Here is a 6825-nt window from a genome sequence, read left to right as displayed (position 1 = left end):
TAGAACAGGAGGAGGAAGTAGGGCATACTGGACTCAGAAAAGGAGAAATTAAAAATAAAAAGCAAATAAAGTATTTTTCAAACTATCTACTCTGTCCATAACACTGCTGAGCTATGGCAAGCTTGAACTACTAAAACCACAATTTTCAAAACTGACTAGGGAGTTTGGTGCCTCAGTTTTTAAGTTCCCAAACTAAGACCCTTTAAAGGAATTTGATTATTGTGGCCTGGTCTACACTAGACCAGGCAGGTCAGCTTAATGTAAATAGCTAGATTTGATTTACCATAAGTTGAGTTGCCACTGCATCTACACTGTAGGAGACCAATGGGAGTACAAACTCCCATCAGCTTTCCTTTACTCCTCACAGAATGAGGAGTACAGGACACCAGTGGGGGCTGCCTTCAGCATTCGATTTTGGGGGGCTACACTAGACCTGATAAATTGAATGCTAGAAGATCATCCTCCGGAGAGTCAATCTTTTTCATAGTGTAGACAAGCCCAATGAGTGTTCAGCACTTTCTAGAAATCAAGCTCCTGGAAGTTAGTTGCCCCAAGTTGGCCCCATGGAACAGAGGTACCCCAAATCATTAGAGAATTCTGAAAATATTTGCTGTAAGTTCTAGCCACTATAGAAATAAATATGGGTTCATCTACACAGCAGGGCTTAACCCAAAATAAGCTATGCAAAGTGAGCTCTCTCAATTGTGTAGCTTATTTCGAAATAGCTTATTTCAAAATTGGGAGCATCTACACAGCACTTATTTTGAAACAGAACACTCTTCCTCTGACTTCCCTTACTCCTCGTGCAATGAGACTTACAGGAGTCGGAGTAAGAAGTCCTCCAGCTTGACAGTATTTTGACATTACTTCGAAATAACTACCTGCTGTGTAAACATGGACTGTTATTTCAAAATAATCTTGCTGTGTATACATACCCTATGGCTATTCTATATGGAGATATAAGGCAAAGGGCTATCAGAAGATTAAGGTTTTCTTACAGTGAGTTAACATACCATTTCAGTAGTGCTGCACACACAAGCAGAATATGTCTGATTCTCTCCATTTTAGCTCAACCAACAAAGGTAAATACACTTTTTATAAATTTATTATTTTCCTTTTTAAAGGCATAGTTAAGGTCGTCACTGCTGGAGCAGTTCTAAAAATCAGACCTTTTTCCTTTGTTAATATGCAAGATTATGGGACAGATCCTCAACTAATGATAACTATCATTTGTTCCACTTACTTTGATTCGCTAGAATGCTTCCTTCCTACGATTGTCTTGGAGCACAGAGAGTTCATATGACCAATAACTAACAAGACGGTGCTATGTTCAGCCGCAATAAATTCTGCAATTCTCCTCTCTACATCTGTATAACAATGCATTCAAGTAAATCTCCATCCAATACACACAGTCTCCACTGCATACAATTCAAAAGTAAAACAAGCTTTATTTGTTTTCAGAAAATACTTTTATAGATTAGAGACATTAAAGATTGGTATAAAAATTGTAAGGTGGATAAGGAATTGGCTAAAGGGGAGAAGGCAACAGGTTGTGCTGAAAAGTAAATTATCACACTAGAAAAAAGTTACTAATAGAACTCCTTAGTTTAATATTAGGACCAGTCTTAGCCAGTATTTTTATTAATGATCTTGGCATAAAAAGTAGCAGTGTACTAATGAAATTTGCTGATAATGCAAAGTTGGGAGGCATTGTCAATTCAGAGGAGGATTAGCATATTATACAGGAAGAACTGGAGGATCTTGAAGATTGGTGTGACACAAATGAGACGAAATTGAAAAGGACAAATTGAAGGTCATACATTGAAAGTCTAATAATCAGAATTTCTAGGAAAATCTGGGGGCTCATCAGATAGAAGCTATAGAGAAAGTGAAATGATTGTTCACAGGTGCACTGTGAACTACCAGTGTGATGCCGTTGTGAAAAGGCATATGTGATTCTAAGGCGTATCAGGTGATAAATTTCTAGTAGAGATAGAGATTTATTAATACCATGGTCCTATTGGGGTCCAGGAGATGGGTGGGCACAGCCCACCACATGTAAAGGACCCTCCCTCAGCCTACAGAGAGGATCTCCTAAGTCCATGACACCAAATAATTCTTGGTGGGCAAACAAAAAGAAAAATAGGGGTAGGAGTGAAGTTCAAAAGGCTAAAACAAGGGGACTAGAAGGAGACAACATGCAATGACATTTCATGGTGCAAGGCACTGATAAAACCTCATTTGAAATATTGTGCACAATTCTGGCTGCCCATATTTATTCCAACTGGAACAGGTGCAAAGAAGAACTCCTAGGATGATCAAGGGAAAGGCAGCCCTATCTTAGGAAAGGAGAATGAAAGAGCTAGGCTTGCTTAGCCTAACAAAATGAAGGTAATCATGAAGGTAAACATGAGGGAGGGTGAAGAGCTATTTAAGCCAAAGAATAATGTTGGCACACGAAAAATTGGCTATAAACCAGCCATGAACAATTTGAGCCTGGATCTTAGAATGTTCTAGACATCAGAAGGCTGAGAATGTGGGTACTAACTACTTAATAAACTTTAAGAGGGACCTAAACAAATGTATGAGTGTGATTGTATGATAGTAATGCAGAGAGAAAGCTTTTCAGCAGATCTTGGGCTCATTTTCAGTTTGTTTCTTGTGTTCCTAAAAGATATGCTTCATCGTTTCAGCCAGAGGCGGATGAGAGTTTTGCGGGGCCCAGGGCAGCACCATTTTGTGGGGCCCCCCTTTATACACAAAATAGAAAAAAGGCATCAAATGCGCAAAATGAAGGCTATTTTTCATATTAAATGTGAATTGGGTAAATTTGATAGAAACTTAATTTAGTTGGATAATTTTTATTTTAATTATATTGTAATTCATTCTTAAACACAATTCTGCATTAATAATTAAACATTTTAATTTGTATTTAAGTTTACTGTAGCTGTCTAGCTCTTTTGGCAGCACATTCTTCAATTATGTCAGTAAAGTCCATTTCTTTACAGAGGTAGTTTTCAATCGATATAATTGAAAGACCTACAAAACGCTCCTGGCTCACAGTAGATTCTCTTTCGCTGCCCATGGCTGGTATTTGCCAGGCAGTGTTGGGTGTTCCACAGCCAGGCAGCACTGGGACTTGCGGGGGCCAGGTGGAGTGTGGGTGTTGAGGCTTGGGGGGGCAGGCAGCGTTGGGTGGTGGGGGGAGGCAGCATGAGGCTGTTGGGACTTGCGGGGCCAGGCAGCATTAGGTGTTGGGATTTGGGGGGGACAGGAAATTTGTGGGTGCTGAGATTTGGGGGGCAGGCAGCGTGTGGGTGTTGGGACTTGGGGGGGCAGGCAGCGTGTGGTTACTCGGGTTGGGGGGCAGGCAGGGTGTGGCTACGTGGAGGATGGCGTACAGATGGGCCATAGGGAGGACCAGCAGGCAGGGGTGTCTGACTCATCAGACAGGCCAAAATAACCATTTCAGCCTTTCGAACAGCTCCTGGCTGGGCGGGGGCAGCTGGCAACTCCCCCTGCTCCCAGGGACGTGTGGGGGGGGAGCGCTGTCTGTGGAGCTGGATTGCGCTACACCCACGAGTGGGAGGAGGTGGGGACTGGCGGGAGGAGATGGGGTCTCCCTGGAGGGCGGGTTGCTCTACCCCCAGGCGCAGCAGGAAAGGGGTCTGGGCTCCCCCTGGGCTCACCCCCAGCCTCTCTCTGGGTGGGGCAGGAGGGTGGAGCAGCAGGATACCCGGGCGCCATGGCCAGGCGTCGCCCTTCGCCTCCCTGGCAACAAGACACCGCCGCATGCACCACTGGCTAACGGAGCCGCTTGTGGACTCGCAGCTAAGGGCAGCGGCGGAGGCAGCCCCAGCAGGTAAGGGCAGCAGATATACAGCAGGGTGAGTGGGCTGGAGCGGGGCCTCTTGAAGCGCGGGGCCCGAGGCAGCCACTGCTCGCCCTGCCCTATATCTGCCGCTGGTTTTAGCCAGCCATCTGCAGGAACCAGAAAGGGATTCACCTCTCCAATGTGTTCTGTGTGTGAACACTTGTGTGATGCACGTGTGGATGCTTTTTGGGGAGTGGATGTTAGGGTGAATAGCCTAGGTATATTTCTAGTCAAATTCTCAGAACATTTAGATTAGTTTCTGTGTTTCACTTTGTATAGTTGGCCTTTTAAAATATTTTACCTCTGACTAGCACTGGCTGGCTATCCAGGACTGGTCATGTCCTGAGCTACATAAAATATATTATATTTGCATCAAACAGGGGAAAAATATTGGGGTTGTCAAAAAGCTATACTTCATGCAGGTACCATGGCATTTTAAAGGAGATTTGTGTAGATTATCTGAAAATCATTTGTAACATTCCATTAATACTAGATTTCAAATAAATTTATGAAAAGATTAGTTTAGCTTTTGTTGGGAAGGCAGTACATATTTTATTACAGAAACTGAAAACAGCCTACACGGTTTTCAAAATGAGAGTGTCCTTTCTATAACACCTCAAGTGACTTATTCACTTTAAAATGTAATAATGACATTCAGGCTTCACTTATGATTGATTTCAATCTATACATTATAAATGTATGTAGACAGAAAAGGTTCTAATCTGAAGCCCTAATAACTATAATATTTTAACACAATATGTGGAATCATTGATAATCAACTCATGTTCTTATGGACAATTTTATCACTTGCAGCAGCTCATAGTTTTATTTTCATCTCACTACTAAAGTTAACTGAATTTCTCTTGACACGATTATCTAACACACAACTCTACCACTTCATAATACTGATTTCTGTTGTGTAGTCCTATTTAAATATTTTTTTAAAAAAAATATGCATCATGACAGGATTCCTTACATGCAGGCTGCTGAATAGAAGACAACTTGTCTTAATGGTAACTACTGACAAACACTTCAGTTAACCTCAGTTAACTTCAGTTACTAGAATCATTTGCAATTTGGCAGTATATTTTCAGTGTGGCTGGAAAATTTGTTACTCTGATGAGCAATCAGGGATAGTGAAACAGATTTTCTTAAAGATACAGAAACTAAGTTTTTGTTTTGTTTTTTGGGGGAAGGGGAAGTTAGAACAATTTATTCTTCTATTTTGTTTCAACAAATATTGATCTGGGGCCTGATCCATGGTCCACTGAAACTAATGGAAATTTTTCCATGGATGTTCATAGGCTATGGATTAGGCCAATGGAATCCAAAACTACTCCCACTGTGTTAATGGCAAATTGACTTCTATGGGAGTTGAGATGACTCAGTCATTTACAAAATTAGGCCCTAAGACAGAATGGACTTCAAAAGCAGACATAATAGAATCTATTAAACCAATGAAATAAAGTAATTTAGAAGGAGAAAAATATTTTTGGAAGGCAATTAGGGTATGTCTATACTACATCCCTCTGTCACCAGAGGGATGTAAATTAGACATAACAAAATTGCTAATGAAGTGGGAATTTAAATATCCGCACTTCATTAGAATAAAAATGGCCACTGCTTTTTGCCGACATGGCAATTTGCCAGAAAAAAGTGGCAGTCTAGACGGGGATCAGTCGACAAGGAAAGCCTTTTCCGACTGATCCTGTAAACCTAGTTCCTTAGACTGAGTATAGGAATCGCCACATTGGGTCAAGACCAAAGATCCATGTAGTCCAGCATCCTGTCTTCCAACAGTGGCCATTGCCAGATACTTTTCAAAGAGAATGAACTGAACGGGACAATCTTCAATTTCCATCTACTGTCATCTAGTCCCAGCATCCGGTAGGCACACCCTGAGCATGGAATTGCATTCCTGACTATAATGTCTGGTAGCCATTGATGGACCCATCTTCCATGAATATATTTAATTCTTTTTTGGAAACCAGTAAGAGTTTTTGCCTCCACAACTTCTCCTGGTAATAAGTTCCATGCATTGTGATAAGAAATAATTCCTTTCTTTGTTCTGCTGCCTATTAAGATCAAGCAGAACATATACACTGGATCTATAATTATTATGCTATACTGTACTTGTAGAGAAAGTGGGTAGATTAACTCCTCATATTGCCCAAGACACATGATATTCTCTCTCCTTGAATAAGCCCGTCATTTGAATCAATTCCAATTGGCCCCTTCTGGCTTCTCTTGGATCATCTTAAAATATAGTGTCTTTATTACATTTCATTACCCTAACTTTTTCTCCTATTTAAATTTCCCATTGATTTTAATTAATTTCTCCCTAAGCTCAAGACCTTGGAGAGCTTTTTGGTTTAAAAAAATTGGGAGAAGAAGAAGGAAGAAAAGAGACAGAGGCTTCTTCATGAGGTGGGAGTTCCCAAGTTCTCACAGCTGTAATTAAAAGTCATTCTAGTGATGGATTGGCACAAATATGTCTCAGAAGAAAACAGAGTAATGCATAAATGCTTAATGACTCATATTGAAAACTTACTTTTTTTTTAAAGTCAGGTAACAAGGACAAGCCAGATTCAGATGATGCCTGAGAATTTGCATGCTACATATATATAATTACCTTTTGACAGATTAGAGGTGGTAGTAGCATACTGCAGATCTGAATGTCAGGGCCATAGTGACACTAACAGATAATTACTATCTCCACAAATATCTGTGAATGGAATCACTTGTTTTAATACAGATAAGTTTCGTATAAAAGTTAGAGGGCTGGTATGAGAGATATGATAAATGTAGTCATGACAGAAAACAATTTTTAATTTAGTATGCCCTATCAATCTAGATAGCCCATGAATATTTACCATTAATTCAATAGGCTGGAACAGAAAAGAGAGAGAGTGAAAGTGAGAGAAAGAAAAAGATAAAATAGAAGCTTTGAC

At 40.6% G+C, this 6825-nt stretch overlaps 1 protein-coding gene across 7 annotated transcripts in view; it reads right to left on the bottom strand.

Moving 5' to 3' along the window:
- Positions 1 to 6825, bottom strand: part of DACH1 (dachshund family transcription factor 1) — a 486010-nt gene that overhangs the window by 134450 nt on the left and 344735 nt on the right. The gene's annotated exons all lie outside the window — the stretch shown is intronic.

Source organism: Pelodiscus sinensis, chromosome 1 (genome assembly GCF_052426305.1).
Source record: "Pelodiscus sinensis isolate ZL-2025 chromosome 1, ASM5242630v1, whole genome shotgun sequence".
Lineage (NCBI taxonomy): Eukaryota > Metazoa > Chordata > Testudines > Trionychidae > Pelodiscus > Pelodiscus sinensis.
The sequence above is the reverse complement of the archived record's forward strand: the minus strand, read 5'-3'. Positions and strand labels throughout refer to the sequence as shown.